This window comes from Camelus dromedarius, chromosome 2, assembly GCF_036321535.1.
Source record: "Camelus dromedarius isolate mCamDro1 chromosome 2, mCamDro1.pat, whole genome shotgun sequence".
NCBI lineage: Eukaryota > Metazoa > Chordata > Mammalia > Artiodactyla > Camelidae > Camelus > Camelus dromedarius.
In genome coordinates this window covers 72,187,264-72,202,974 of record NC_087437.1, presented here as the reverse complement: position 1 = coordinate 72,202,974, position 15,711 = coordinate 72,187,264, and the positions used below count along the sequence as shown (strand labels likewise).

Below are 15,711 nucleotides of genomic sequence, written 5' to 3'. Positions count from 1 at the left end.
TTAGTTGACACTGTGAAGGAAAACCTGGCTGGGATAACAAGATAACTCACAAGTCTAAGAATGCTGTCTAACAAGATAACTCACAAGTCTAAGAATGTGGGCTAACAAGATAACTCACAAATCTAAGAATCAGAATACTGATCTGAGTTCTGCTGGACTAACTCGTAAATCTAAGTTAATTAGTGTTGGTTTGCTGTTCATGTTCTTTTTGCTAGCCAGCTGGATTTTCAAAGAGATATATCTGGCTTTTGAATGTTGGTTTGCTGCCTCCCTGCCTCCACTTTTGTGATACTGATGCTGCTAAAGCTGTTCCATGCCTATTGGCCGAATACCCCAAGCTTGTACTTTACCCTGTAAAACCTCATGCGCACGTCTTGGAGGTGCTCAGAGCTTCGGAACAGAAGCCCCTCTGAGCCCGCCGGCGTAATACATCTGAGTACTCCAACCCTCCAAGTGGTGCTTGTTTCTTGGTTGGCCTGTCGTTTCCGTAACAACACAACCAGACACTTTGGCTTTTGCATGGGCAGCTGGACTTCAGCTCTTGGTCAGCTAAGCCATCTCTCCAGAGAACCAACTCATAGAAAGGTGCACCTCAACAAAATTAGGACTTTGTTCCTTTCAGCTCCCCCTTGCCTGGAAAAATAATGTGGTTAATCTGTTGTTGTTTTGGAGTATGTTATTTCTTTATTGACTGATAAAGAAACTTAGTCCTGTATGCTATTAGCTTGTTAAATTATTATAACTCCCACAGTGGAACTGTGTTAAAAAAAATATTGGCAAAAACAGTTTAAGTCTCTGAGCATAATTTGCCTCGAAACAAAATGGTGGGAACTCCCAAGTTATAACCAGTTGGTCAGAAATACAGGTAGCAACCTGGGACTTGCAGTGACTAATGTCTGAAGTTAGGGCAGTCATGCAGGACTGAGCCCTTAAACTTGAGGAATCTGACACTAACTCTGGGTAGTTAGTGTCAGAATTGGATTGTAGGACACATAGTTGTATCTTGAAGAGTTGGAGACCTGGTTGTTGATGTCGGAGGAAACCCACACATTTTGTGTCAGAAGTATTGTGAATAAAAATAGCTCAGGTTATATATTTTGGAAACAAGTCTTTTGTTAGTGTAGGGGTGAATAAGTGGCCCCTTCTTTTCCAGGTTCTTTGGTTGATCTAATAATTAAATAAACATAAGACCGATTAATAGGTGAAAACAAACAAAAATTTAATAACATGTATGCCTCCTATATACATGGGAGAGACCCAGGAAAACTGAGTAACTCTCCAAGATGGTTGAAGCCATCACTGTGAGTATCATCTTCAGCTAAAGCAGAAGATACTGGGGATGGGGAGTTTATCAGTTTTGGGAGGTTATCAGGGAAAGCACAGTAAACAAGAGTAAAGTTGTTATGCAGATTTCAATTCAAGCTTTCTCCATTGATAACCGTTTTTTAGAGATTTAAATTTCTTCCTTTTCCTGGTAGTGTGAGAGGGAAACATCCTGACAAATAAAGGTTTCCCTTATAAATGTAAGTATTTCTTAAGAAATGGTAATTTCTACTCAGTTTCAGAGCTTCACTTGTGTTTGCTCTACCTTAAAAAATAACCAGCTTAAAATAGTCAGTATGCCAAAAGGCAGATTTTGGAGTGGCAAAGGCTGCTCCCTTTCATTAGATGTATGTGTTGCAAACATTTTATCCAATTTGTGCTGCTTGCCTTTTTGCTTTGTTTTGAGGAACAGATGTTTTTAATTTTGACAAATTCCAATTAAAAATTTTTTTTATTTTATGGTTTGTGCTCTTTGCAGTCTGTCTGAGAAATCTTTGCATACCCCAAGATAGTAAGAAATTTCTCCTGTCTTTTTTCTTGATGTTTTATAATTTAGATTTTATATTTTTTATGTATTTATAATTTTCTTGATGTTTTATAAATTTAGATTTTGATCCATTTCAGGTTCATTTTTGTGTATGTTGTAAGGTAAAGATTGATGTTTATTAATTTTTCTCATGTTGCTATCCAGCACGAACTTTTTGAAAATTTTCCTCATTAAATCACCTTGGTACCTTTGTAATAAGCAATTGACCATATATATGTATGTCTATTTCTAGACTCTGTTCTCTCTCTCTCCCTCTCTCTGTGTATGTGTATGTGTGTGTATATATATATATATATATATAAAAAATCTTCTTGTCAGTGCCAAAGCATCTTAATTATTGCAGCTTTATAGTAAGTCTTGGAATCAAGTAGGGTGTCTCCCAACTTTGTGCTCTCTTTTTATAAATTGCTTAGGTTATTTTAGTTCTTTTGCACTTCCATGTATAATTTTTAATTAGGTCTCCAGTTTCTACAAAAAAAAAAGTTTACTAGAAGTTTTATTGGTATTTCATTGACAAATTTGGGAATATATGAAATCTTAATGATACTGAGTCTTCTAACCCATAATCATGGTATACCTCACCATTTATTTAGGTATTCTCAAATTTCTCTAAGTAATGTACCATGAATACTTGAAAATAACGTGTATTGCAGTTGTGTGTAGTACTTTATAAATGTCAATTAGGTCTAGTTGGTTTTTATTGTTTCTACAATCTTCCATGTCTTTTTTCTTATTTTTGGTCTAGGGTCCTTAGTAGTTGTTGGTAAAGGAGAGTTGAAATTTTCCACTGGGCATTGAGTTTTCTACTTTTCTCTTTTATTCTCTCAATATTTGCTTCACACATTTTAAGGATGTTATTAAGTGCATGCAAGTTTACAATTGTTACATCTTTCTGATGAATTGTCCTTTTGATTATTATGAAATTTTCCTCTTTATTACTGGTAATACTTCTTGGTTTGAAGTCTGTCTTATTATCTGACACTAATATAACCAGTTCAGCTTTCTTATGCTTACTGTTTGCATTGTTTACCTTTTTCCAGTGATTTGCTTCCAACTGATCTCTGTTTTTAATACTTTAAATGCATCTCTTGTAGGAAACATGTAGTATGCTCTTGCCTTTTTAAATCTATTCTGTCCATCTCCACCTTTTAACTGGAACATTTAGACCATTGATGTTTTCCACTGTCTCCCATTGGCAGCCTAGAGCTGTTTCCAGGGTTATTACTACCTGATACTCTTGGTCTGCCCCTCCTGACAGACAGAGCATGGTCTTACAGTAAGAAGATGTCAGCATGCAGAGGAAGGATGCGTATCAAAGAGATAAAGGGAATGCCTTAACAGTGTCCCCTTCCAAGGAAGTGAAGGAAAAAAGGGAAGGGTATTTTATTTCTTTGTCTGAGGTTTGCAGTATTGTTAGCAGAAATAAGTCTGGGGATATCAGAAATGTGTGTGTTGAAGTTGAGGACAGTGAGCCCTGTAGGAAGACACTAAAAAGGGAAAGAAAAAAAAGGACACAGAAATCAAGCCTTTTTTTAAAGCTAACTTTTTTGGGTATTTACCATGCCTTCTGCCTTCATTTCCAGTGCTGACACTCATTTGTATTATTGGATTTAATATTTACAACAATACCATGCTTTGGGTGGTACTATTTTATAAATGAGGAAACTGAAACAGAGAAAGTAATGTCCCAAAGTGAATAAAGGCAGAGCCAGGATTCTAACCCAGGCTGCCAGACATTGGATCCTGTGCTGGGAGGGAATGTGCGGGATGAGCTTTGCCTGCTTCACAGACCTCTGTATGTTTGCCATGAATGCTCTGTGGAGCATATCCTTCAGAAACCTAAATTCTGTTTACAGGCTATCCATAAACTGGGTGATCAAGGAAGTGCTGTTCAGTCCACTTTCACAACTTTCTGGAACCCAGACAAGGGCCAGAACAGTGTTCTTACGAGGACTCAGAATCACCTCCTGTTGTGGGCCCTGGAGGGCAGGCGTCTGCACCAGTCCTGGGTGCTCCTACTCCTCACCTGCTAGGATGAGTAAGGGTGGGCTCTACAGCACCCCTGTCACGTCACACAGCAGCTGCTTGGGCACAGGCTGGCTGTGGAACAACGAGGATGGCTTACTTCATGAGGCCCAAGAGAAAGCTCTAACCATCCCTGCGAAAGTTCAAGGCCCCAGGTGGCCTCTCTTGGGAGTGATGTTCTTTCAGAGTAGACCATTTTTCTGGCTCTCTGTAATCTTGGTTACAATTTGTATTGACTCAGCTGCAGGCAGTCTAGCTGACACAGCTGTGTCGCCAGCTGAAGACTGTTAGTTCTTCATATATGTGTAATGATATATAAGCTGTGGTCTGGGTCTGTATGGAAAATAAGTGAGCAAGTGCCCCCTCTTCAAAATTACATAGAAGCCATAAACCCACTGGTAGGAGGCCATTACTAAACCTAGATGTCTTCTGTTCAGTGCTTTACCAGCCAGACTTCAAATTGTGTCACTCAAGTTATTCTCTCTCATGTACACCTCTTCTACCAACTCAAGCCCCTCCACTCTGCCTCACACACGTCTGTGAGGAACACAGGGTGTAACAAGAGCATCTCCATTTTGCAACAAAGAAATTGAAGTCCGGACACAAAGAGTAACTTGCCCAAGGTGAAGGCAGACTGGAACTCAGAAGCAGGAAGTCCTCGCTGAGTGAACTTTATGGTGGAGTATGGCACCAGGGATGAGACTCTGGCCTGCTCACATTTGGCCTGTCTCCTTATCTATGCTATGGAACAGTCAATTCCACAGAGAAGTTCAACGTTTGAAAAATAAATACTCTGCTTTCTCTGGACTTTCTGTAGATCCTGTGTTCATTTCCTGTGGCTGCCACAAAACATTATCACAAACTTGGTGGCTTAAATAACAGACATTCATTCTCACAGTTCTGGAGGCTAGAAGTCCGAAATCAAAGTGTTAACAGTATTGGTTCCTTCTGGAGGCTCTGAGGGAAGAGTCAGTTCCAGGTCTCTCTTCTAGCTTCTGGTGGCTGCCAGCAATTACTGATGTTCTTGACTTGTAGATGCATCACTCCAACCTCTGCCTCTGTCTTCATGTCATCTTCTCTTCCCTCACTGTGCAAGTCTGTCCTCTGTGTTTCTCACAGGACACTTGTTATTGGATTTGGAGTCTATTTAGATAATCTAGGATGATATAATCTCAAAACCCTTAACTTAATTACATCTGCAAAGACCCTTTTTCCAAGTAAAGTCTTATTCACATGTTCCAGGGATTAAGACATGGACATGTCTTTTTTGGGGGGGAGGTACCTTCACCCTACTACAGATCCCCTGTGTCCTGTTCCTTTGGATCTGAGTCAGTTTGGGCTTACTACAGGCTGGAGTTGAGAAGAATACCAGCTTTAAGTAAAATGCTTATGGAGTGTCTACTGTGTGAAAAGAACTGAGCTAGGAGCTGGTGACATAAAAACAAGTAACATCCCTACTAACAGGAATACAAGTAACTGATCCAGGACACTGATGGCAACAGACGTTATGCCATCATCCTCTTGGAGATATACTCAGCATATATAAGTAGGTTTCAGAACAACAGAAATATCTCTCCTAAAATCCCACTCACAGTCAAAGGAAATGCCATCATTTCCTTTGCCTTTGATGTGGACTCAACAGTAGTGCCACAGAGAGATTACATTACAGGAAGTTAACAGAATTAAGACTCATCAAACTTGACCCTTCAAAAAGATATTAGGTAGTAGATATCAGAACTTTGACCAGTTTCATCTCCCTTTGATTCCTGTGGCCACTCTTAAGGGAATGTAGAGCTGAAAAAAACCTTTCACTATATCAAGTAATCAACATCCTAAATAATTCCCAAAAGGCATTATTTTTGAAGAATTTTAAAGAATCCAAAGATGGCATTAAATAAATGAGCCCTAAAGAAAAAGTACTACTTCCAATCATTTTTCTTATGAAGCTAACTAAGGAGCCCCTGAAAACAAGGACCAGTTCCCAAAGAGCTCTACGTTCTCTCCTAATTAAGAGACTGCCCCATCTTGCCAACATTTTTGGCCAATATGGATTTCATGACTAATCCACTAAGCTAACACCCTAAACCACCAGAATTTACAAGAATCAAGGTCACTGAAAAAATTGTGTTTAAAAATAAGGGAGTGCTAAATGCTTTTAATTCCTCTCTATTTCATTCTGTTACCTCAGATATGGCATTCAGTGTATTTTTTTCCTATTATTCTGAACCCTCAGCTCAGCAAGACTGTGCAGTTTTATAAGCAGATGCTGTTCAATATTTTCTTAATGTAACAACTTCTGAAAGACAACGTTTGTGTGAACAGAAAAGAAGAAATAGCAGTTTATAGTTTTATGGATGCATACTTAATTTTTCTAGAAACATTAGAAAAGGTTTCACCTCCTATAATTCTGGAAGAATAAAGCTTAAAAACAAGGCTTGAGCAAAGCATTGTGTTCTACCATTCCACTGGCATGGGCCACAACTGAAATCAGAGCCCAGCTTCTTAGTTTGAGCTTCCTAACTGGAGAGAAAGAGAGAGAGCAAGTAAATATGAGTGAGAGAAACTTTTGAATTAAGTAAATACCTGGCCTGATTCAAGGTCCAACTTGCCAAAGCAGCCAGCTAGGACCAGGTATTTCAGAGAGAGGAATCAGGATGAATATGCCCATCAGAGAGATACTGATTCAGGTTCCAACTTAAAATTGTTTTTCCAGACATAAGAGGAGGATGCCCTCCTGGTTGATTGTCCCTGCTATTGTCATGACCAGAATTCTTCAGGCCCTCATGCATACTTAATTGGTTCATTGCATTTGGTCTAAGGACACGAATTCACTAGATGATTATACCCTTAAAATGTTGTCTGTGGAAACTCCAGTCTGGCATTACACCAGATGAGAAGCTGTCTTGCAGTTTTTACTCCTTCTACAGCAATGTATTTCTCCCTGCCAAAGTCTCCTTATGTCCTTCCCAGTGTCCCTTATAATTCTTCTTTGGCCTTCTCTCATACATGCAGAAGGCTTCCAAGTATGAGAATTTATTTCACCTGAAGAACTGGAGAATTTATTTCACCTGAAGATTTCTGTACTTGGGATTGTTTATCCTCAAGGAAGATCACAAGAATATGGGAGACTTCAAACGCTGACCACTCTTCCCTTCTAGGGCATATTTGAGACATGCTCATTATACTTGAAGCTACAGCAACATTTCTTATGCATGTGGCACTGCAGCTTTGATATTTGCTGAGTAACATTTGGCTGTACATGTTTTCAAATGCTTAGGCTTCTTGCGATACTTTCCAGATGCTTTGTGCCCAAAGGTTTGGTCATTCAGTCCACAAAAATCTGCTCTTAGGTCTGCCTGAGGCCTTTGCTTTCAGTCTCTTTTGTCTTGGTCACAAGGAATGCTCATCCCTTCATGACGCCAAAAGTTATCCAGCAAAAGATTGTAACAAGGCTATCACTCTCTCCCTATTGTGTCTTGAAGGCCATACAGAATAAAACTTTTAAAAAGCAAGCTATAAAATACAAATTACGTTGGAGGAGAAGTAGAGAGGGGTAGAAGGTGAGGGGTTCATTTGACAAAATTATGCTTATAGGTACCAGTTTGGTTAAAGCACATCTGCTTCCTTTTCCTCTTGTGTCTTCACATTAGTGAATTTGTCTCAAAGACAAGTATTAGAGCCCAGGTGAGTGTCTTCTTGGATGACTTTGGATCTAAGTAGCATGAAGACATGATTGCTCAATTCACATGTAAAGATGACAGCAATGAGAAGAATGGCCCAGAACTGAGGCCAATTAAAAATAAAATTGTGAAGAAGGTAACTCTTCCTGAACTTACTTAGATCCACTTCATTATAGCACCCTTTTACTATAAAAGAAAAGCTGCCCTATGGACATAGGCTTTCAAAGACCAGAACCTTTCAGTCATTTCTATATTGATCACTCTTCACTCTCAGTAATAAGAGCCTTTCATTCTGGTCAGTTTCATTCATTGGAGAATTTATTTCAATCAAAAAAAAAAAAAAAAGAGCTAGAAAGTTCAGCTGTGTTTTGCCTAGTGGAGAGAAGAAGGAAAATAGAATTGAACCTAAAAAGATGGTTCCAATATAACCAAATGAAGGTGGCGGTTAGAGTAAAGAACTTCTCAAATACAAAATGCATTCCAATCTAAAAAAAATATTTAGAGATGGAATAAACCATCACTGGCAAAATAGTTTGAGATAGTTGGAATGCTGTTTCCTTCTGCGACTGGAAATAGTTCCCTGGTGGGTACTGTTTTTAAAAAATAGAGTATATTGAGTTTACTTTTCTTTATAAAAGCAATTCATGATCATCAGAAAAAAATTTAAAAATACAGAAAAGGAAGGAGAGAAAAACCCCACAAAAGCCACCTGTCTGTAGTCCTACTAGACTGGAAATAATTTTGGGAGTCAGTGGGATTTTGTGAAAAGGATATGGCTTTCAGGATCCAAAAGATCTGTATTTAATTCCGGTTCTAAACTGTGTGTCATCGGACAAATCTCTTCAATTTGAGCAGATGCTTACTAAATGGAAATTGAACAACAATAAAAACTCATCATTTTATGTATCAGAGTCACTAGAGAGGAGTACTCCCCTTTCTCTTTCATATATGATACTGGTTTAGGATCAGTGTTTAACTACCTATAATGTTCTTGCTTTGGCTTGTTTATTTTTCATTGTGAGGAGCTAAACTCCACATCCCTGGCTTTCTCATTTCACACTTCCATTAAAGCCTTATTTTTGGCTGTTGCCATGACTCTTCTCCTTGTAGCTCTTGCCTTCCTTCTCCAGAAGCCCTTCTTTAACCCTTTCCAAGACACCTTCAGTCTTTACCTACCAACCTCAGCCATGCCAGTGATGTCTCATTCTCCATCTAGAAAGAGGGTGGGCAACTATGAATTTGAGACAGCAAGCCCTTCTTCATAAAGCTAAATTTAAAGTGGCTACGATAAATCATATTGATGCTGTGTTTCAATGAACTACTGTAGTAGTATGTCCACATGCTAAAGTAATTCAGAATACAGTTGTTGGAAAGGCTATTGCCTCTCATGTCCATTGTACCCTGCCTGACTGCTATGTAATTTGGAAGAGCAGCAAACTACATGAAAGTCCGGCCACTCCTCCAAGTCCCTCTCATGCGGTGTGCAGGGCAGCCCCCAGGAGTCCTAGGTGGGAGAAGGCTGAGGGTCTGCATGGAACCTTTCTCCTTTACCCGGGCTGCTGAGAGAGGCTTATGAAGCTCAGGGGTAAAATTCAGAAATCTCAAGCAGCATTGAAACCTTAATGCATCTCAAAACCCAAAGCAAAGCAAAACAAAAATGTACCTTACTTATAAATAACTTTCCTGGAATGAGATGGAGTAATACTTCATGAAAAGCCATGGATTGTGAAAATTAGTTTGGTGGGTGGAGTTCAACATTTTTTAAAATGAAAAAATAGAATAAAATAGGAAATACCAAAATATAAAGTAGATGATACCGGTAGTTAAAAAAGGTGCATCTGTGTCTATGTGTGTGCCTTTGTAAGGCAAATCAGTTTTTCCACGGTCACAATTAGAAACCCTTGAAATAGGAACCTGGCTCAGATGAGAGTAGGCTGATACTAGAGACCCGAAGAGGGCAGGTTGGGAAGAGTAGGGTAGGGAAAGTAGGGTAGGAGAAAGGAGGGTGCTTTCCAATAATCAAATTAGGTACCAAAAATCAGACTGGTCCTTCACAATTCTGCCAAACTTACACACACACGCCACACCATACCAGACCCTACTTCTGTCCCTAACATCACTCTCCTGAACACCTAAAAACTCCTCAGTTGCTGATTCTGGTATAAATGCCATAGACTCCAGCCTTGATCTGAAGGAATCTTCTTGGAAAATGTCTACCCAGGTGGATGTCCTCAAGAAGATCAAAAACACCCAGAGACTTCTGCTTCTTTCCTGGGCTGGGTGTGAACAGTTAATAAAGGAGTGATCCACCCCCCTGTTCTTTACAACACTTCCTATTTTAGAGTCTCTGCTTTGGAATATTTGGATGAATGACATCATACACAGAGCCCCCATCTAACCCATTAGGTTAGATGATAAGCAGTTATAATTCAAACATGAGAATACCTGAGGTTTTGTGTTCTTTGTCACTTATATCACTTGTTCTACAAATGCTGCAACAGTCTTTCTTAGAAACTAGTGTCCAGTTAAACCAGGTCCATTGCTCAGTTCTCTCTAAACTGTGGAGTGTGCGTGTGCAGCTTCTTCACCCAGTGTTTGATCTCAGACAGTACCTTAGAAAGGCTGCAGTCCAGGCGGCTGAGCTAAAGCCACAAGCATCTCTTCTAACTCTCCTCATTTGGGTACGCTTAACCATTTTCTCACCCTTCTTGCCAATGTGCAAACCCCACATAGAGAGTGTGAGAATGAGGTTGAGAGAGTTAGGGAGAGAGAAACTGAAAGGCACTCAGCCATGGGGATGCTGCCGCCTTGCCGGAGCAGCGTGGGTGGGAGGCTGCAGCGACTCTCTGGGTCCCCTCAGCTGCTGGGGCTGCCCAGCCCCTCCCCAGCCCCCTTCTTCCTTTGGGGCTAAAGAGGCAGCCTCCTTTGAGCTCCTCTCCTGCCATTGCTTTGAGTTCTTTGAGCATCTCTCAAAGAACTTCTTCGAGCTTCTTACTGGTTTCTTCTTTCCTGCCATTGTTTTGAGTTCTTTGAGGTTTGAGTTCTTTGAGCTCCTCTCCTGCCATTGCTTCCCCCATCCCCTACCCCAGGACACCTTCCTGTAAGCACTAGGCTGCTGTTCAGGGCACCTCACCTGGGAAACCTCCTTCAGTGACCTTTGCTTTTTCTATTACCCTCTGAAAGTTTAATTTCTACAACTAGTTACCTTAATTTTGGTCTTCCTTGTAGCATATGTAACTGTTAGTGCTCCAATCCCAGGGACATGAAGAGGGCTGCTGGGGTGCCCACAGTTTTCTATTTCTCTAAGTGATGATTTCACAGGTGTGTTCACTTTGTGATAGTTCATTGAGCTGAACACTTGTGATTTGTGTATGTCCTGTACATATGTTACATTTCAATAAAAGAGTTTAAATATTCCTTGTCCACTGGACTATTCCCTGTCCCGTAGAAAAACACTGGTCCAGAAACATGGAGACTTGAATTCCAGTCTTAGGCCTGTTGTCATTGATCTGAACTGATTTAGGTAAGTTATTTGGCCTCTCCAAATGTCAGCTCATACAACTATAATATAGATCCTCTGTTTCTGCCTTCTTGACCTCACAAGGATCCTTCTAGAGATTAGATGAGGTTATGGCATAAAAGCATATAAAAGTGGAAAGAGCCAGACAGACGTGAGGTTGATTTTCTCAGGAGCCTCCTGCTTGCATCCGTGTCTCCTGGTCTGGACTGGGTGGCAGGCAGCCAGGGATGAGGCTTTTGCACCTTTTTGTGCAGTAGCAATAGAAATACTTTTATGCTATGAAGCATCATTTAAAAGAATGTCTCCTCATTCCCCAGCCTGGCTTCACAAGTCACCTCAGAGAACCTTCCCCATGCCTTCTCTGAGCCCCTGTTTGCAGTTTCCCACATGGTTTGACTCATGAAGACTCCTGCCTTTCCCTTGGGGCCACATGTTAAGACTTGCTCATCCTGTGGCACGCAGAAAGTTGTAGCCTGGCAGGAAGCAGCTGCAGTGGACCTCACAGGTAGAAGGCAGTGGAGCAGGAGGAAGGAAAATGGGATGTTAGAAGTATGAAGATGCTGCAAATAGAAGGGCCTGATCACCTCCACCATGGGCAGAAGTGAAAAGGAGGGACTCCCCTTGGACAGGAGATGTTGAACTTCTTGCTCAGAAGTTTATGGTCAATCAAAAGGCAATTCTATATGGCCTTCTGTCCTGGACGAAGACCCCTACTAGAGCTACAAAGCTAATCTAAGGGCTAGGAGGGACAGTATGATGTGAAGGCTCAGGATACCAACTTTGGGGTCTGGTAGACCTCAGTTTGAATCTTGGCTCTGTGTCTTTCTAGAGAGAGACTTTGACCTTGCTAAATCTCACTTTATTCGTCTGAAACTATGCTGGTAGATACCTGATGAGTTTTTCATGAGATTAAATGAAAGAATGTATGAAAAGCCCTTAGCATTGTGCCTGGTACATGGTTAGCTCTCAGTAAATATTAGTAATTCTTGTTCCTATTAAATGCAAAGGAGAGCCTCATAAGTTTGAAATAGAACATAAAGGTAACCCTGGTGTGTATATGGGTACCAAAAGGATGGGAAATACAAATAAGGAACAATCACAGGGCAAGCTGTTTAAGTGTGAGGTTTGGGGGAGTGGAGAGCAGAGAATGTGACTTAAGGGACAGACCTTACAACATTTAGAAGGATAACACAAATGATTTAGTGTTTTTTAGTTTGTTAATATGGCAAGTTCTTAATAGTTTTTCATCTCCAGCACTGTGGTACGGGTTGAGGAAATTTGCTAACATTAAACTGGTTATATAAGGTAGCAAAGATGTCTTAAAAATATTATAAAAATAAATAACTCTTACAGGGAAAGATTGATTAGACTTCATTAAATTTAAGAACTGTTCACTAAAATACACCATTAAGAGCATGAACAGACAAGCCAGACTAGGAAAAGATATTTGCAACCCATATATCCAACAAAGGATTTAAAGTAGTTAAAGAAATCACATATGTCAATAAAAAAAAAGACAGTCAACCCAAATAAATAAAAGTTTAAAGCGTAGAAAAAATGGCAATAGACTTGAACATCATAAAGAAGATATCCAAATGGCCAATAAGCACATGAAAAGGAGCTTACTCATCAGGGAAATGCAAATGAAAACCACTCTTTGCCCTCCAAACTAGGGATTGGGGAGGTGTTGGCAAAGATACAGAACATCTAGTATTCTCATATGTTGCTGTTGGGAGTGGAAATTGGTACAGACACTTTGGAAATGGGTTTAGAAGTAGTTACTATAGCTATGGATATGCATATCCTATATCCCCCCAGTTCTACTCCTTACTGCACAAGAATGGTCATAGCAGCATTGTTCACAACAGCCCCAAACCAAAAACAGTTCAAATGTCCATTAACAATGAATAAGCAAATTGTGATACATTTATAGAAATGGAATATTACTCAGCAATGATGATGAGCAGACAACTGCTAACATAAAAACATGGGTGAATCTCACAAATGTAATGTTGAGTGAAAGAAGTCCAACACAGGCATACAATTTCATTTACATAAACTTGAAATGGCAAAGCAATCTGTGATGATCCATGGCAAGGTGGTGGTTTTCTTTAGGGAAGGGAAGGTAACTGAGAAGGACACAGGGTGGAGAGACACTGGAATGATTTTTCTTTTTCTATTTCTAGATTTTATGAAAGTTACAAAAATTTCAGTTTTAAAAACTTCATCGATTTGACTATTTATGAATTTTGTATTTTTCCAAATGTGTTATAGGTCAATAAAAAATAAGTGTACTTACAAACCAAGTAGAACCTGCTCCCACTCCCATGTAACCCCTGAAAGAGAAATGCATCACTGTGATTTGTGAGATGTGGCCCCGTGTGTGCAGGTGACTTTGCCAGATGACTTGGATATTCTGCAGTCCTTTCTGGGAGGGCCCACATAATCCCCTCAATGGTGCCTAGGAGTTGGCGGAAAGATCAGGCAGGCAATGAAGAGTTAATGAGACGCAACTCTGAGAAACTCAGTGAATTTATGAAGCAACTTACACACCTTAAAAGAGAGTCAGGGCCATATGTCCTACTAGAAGGAGGACTCAGACAGCAAGGTACAAGGAAAGTCTTGAGGAGGCAGCAGACTGCATCTGGGCCTTGCACTTCCTGGTGAGTCAGGGACTGTTGTTAGAAGAAAACTGAGGCATGGAGAGATTACGTTACCTCCTCTAGTCACCTGCTGTGAAGTGTCAGGATCTGAATCCAGGATCTGAACTTCAGCAGCCTGGCTCCACAGCTTGGAAACTTGTCCACTATGCTGTGCAACCTCTCACAGGACGCATGAACTCTAGGACAGTTCTGTCCAGTAGACATTCAATGCAAGCCACATAGGTGATTTAAAATTTCTGATAACCACATATGAATATGTAAGAAGAAAGAGGTGAATTCATTTTAAAGTTATACTTTATTTAAACTGATATATCCAAAATATTATCATTTATGCTTGTAATAAATATAAAAATAATTATTGATGAGAGAGTTCACTTTTTTTAATACTTGATTTTGTAATCCTGTGTGTATGTTACACTTACAGTTTGTCTCCATTTCAAGTGCACGTGTGGCTGGTGATCAACATGTTGGACAGCCTGGGTCTGGAGAGCTGCAGAAGGAACGGGAGGACTACCCAGGTGAGAGGAATGGCTTGTGAGAAGGCTCAGGGGGAGGAGTGCTCTGAGCATTTGGGGCATCTTTCTGTGAACTGCCAGAATCTGAGCATCCCAACAGCTGCTCCTAGGGAAATTTGCTCTGCCACACGGCAAACAGACCCCTTTCTTCCTCTAGAGATTAAAGAGAGCTGAGAGCGCACATCCAAAATGGCCTGTCCCCAGAATCCCACGGGCTCAGGCTTTCAGACCCATAGTCAATAGGCATTAAGATGAGACCCACTGTCAGCCATGCCCCTGTAAGTCTCAGAGTCTGAGGCCAAGCCCTCACCTCCTATGCTATGCTATGCCTCCACTCCCCTTCAGGCACGCCCCTCTCAGGCTCTTTCTTCATCCTCTTCTCTGCACCCACTTTACCCTCCTCCTCCTTACTGACTTCACAACTTGGGGGCTGCTACTCAGCCTTCTTGCCTCCACCCCTCTGCCTCTCCAAACCTCCTGTACCCTTTGCTCAAGACCCTGGTACAGCCTCTTCACATAGTTTATGAAGAGCCTCACTCTAACGAGCAACCACAGCCTGGGCTGCACAGTCCTGTCTGTGTAACCCCACTCACCTTTGTCTGGTCAGTTTCACAGCCAGTTTGTTCCCTGATCATACATGTATCTTCTATCAGTGTCAGATAGACGGTGTGCAACTTATAAATAAGTATTGTGAGAATAAAACTGTCAACGGTTGAAAGAAGCTGCATTCTCATGCCAGCCTGACTCTGAAAACAGGATGAATGAGGTAACTGCATTTTATAGTCATTGTGAGTTTGCCAAATAATGGCTGGTTGAATCATTCTCTGAAGTCTTTCTGATTACAACATTAACTATGAATTAATTCTCCATCTGTATAGGAAGTAATTATACACAGTAATGTGAGCTATGCCCATATTTACCTCATTTAGAAATGCTGGAATTCACATTTTGAGATGCTCTAGCAATAACGGACTGAGAGATGCTCGTTTGCAAACAATCCTGCCTTGGAGGCGTGAGCAGGTCGTAACAATACCAAGTGTTAGGGTCAGCATGGACAGAGATACGTGAAATGCAAATAAATAATTTTCTCAAAAGGTTTGCAATCATGCCCTATTCCTGTGTAACCCTAGGGAAAATTTAATTAAAATAATTGCATTATCATCCCTCAATCTGTAGTTCTTACTTTGAGGTCATCATCAAACCATGGAAATTTCTCTGATTCTTGGAAACAATGGCTATTTCAGGAAACTGGTGGTTATCAGGACCATGTCAGTTGGTATGTTTTAAACCACAGGTGGAAACTCTATGCCAGGACCTGGGTAAAGTGCCAATTTTGCTAAACATGTAAAGTACTGAGCACACAAGAGCAAGTGCAAGTCTTTACCTCTCTGAACTGGTTCTCTTTTCATCTGTAAAATGGGTGGAAGTAAACTCACAT

At 40.5% G+C, this 15,711-nt stretch overlaps 1 long non-coding RNA gene across 1 annotated transcript in view; it reads left to right on the top strand.

Moving 5' to 3' along the window:
* LOC135323229 (uncharacterized) overlaps window positions 1-15,711 on the top strand; it is a 149,143-nt gene that overhangs the window by 23,657 nt on the left and 109,775 nt on the right. Inside the window, exon 2 of the long non-coding RNA XR_010384504.1 lies at window positions 14,183-14,276. This is a non-coding gene — a long non-coding RNA (uncharacterized LOC135323229). The remainder of the gene's footprint in view (window positions 1-14,182; window positions 14,277-15,711) is intronic.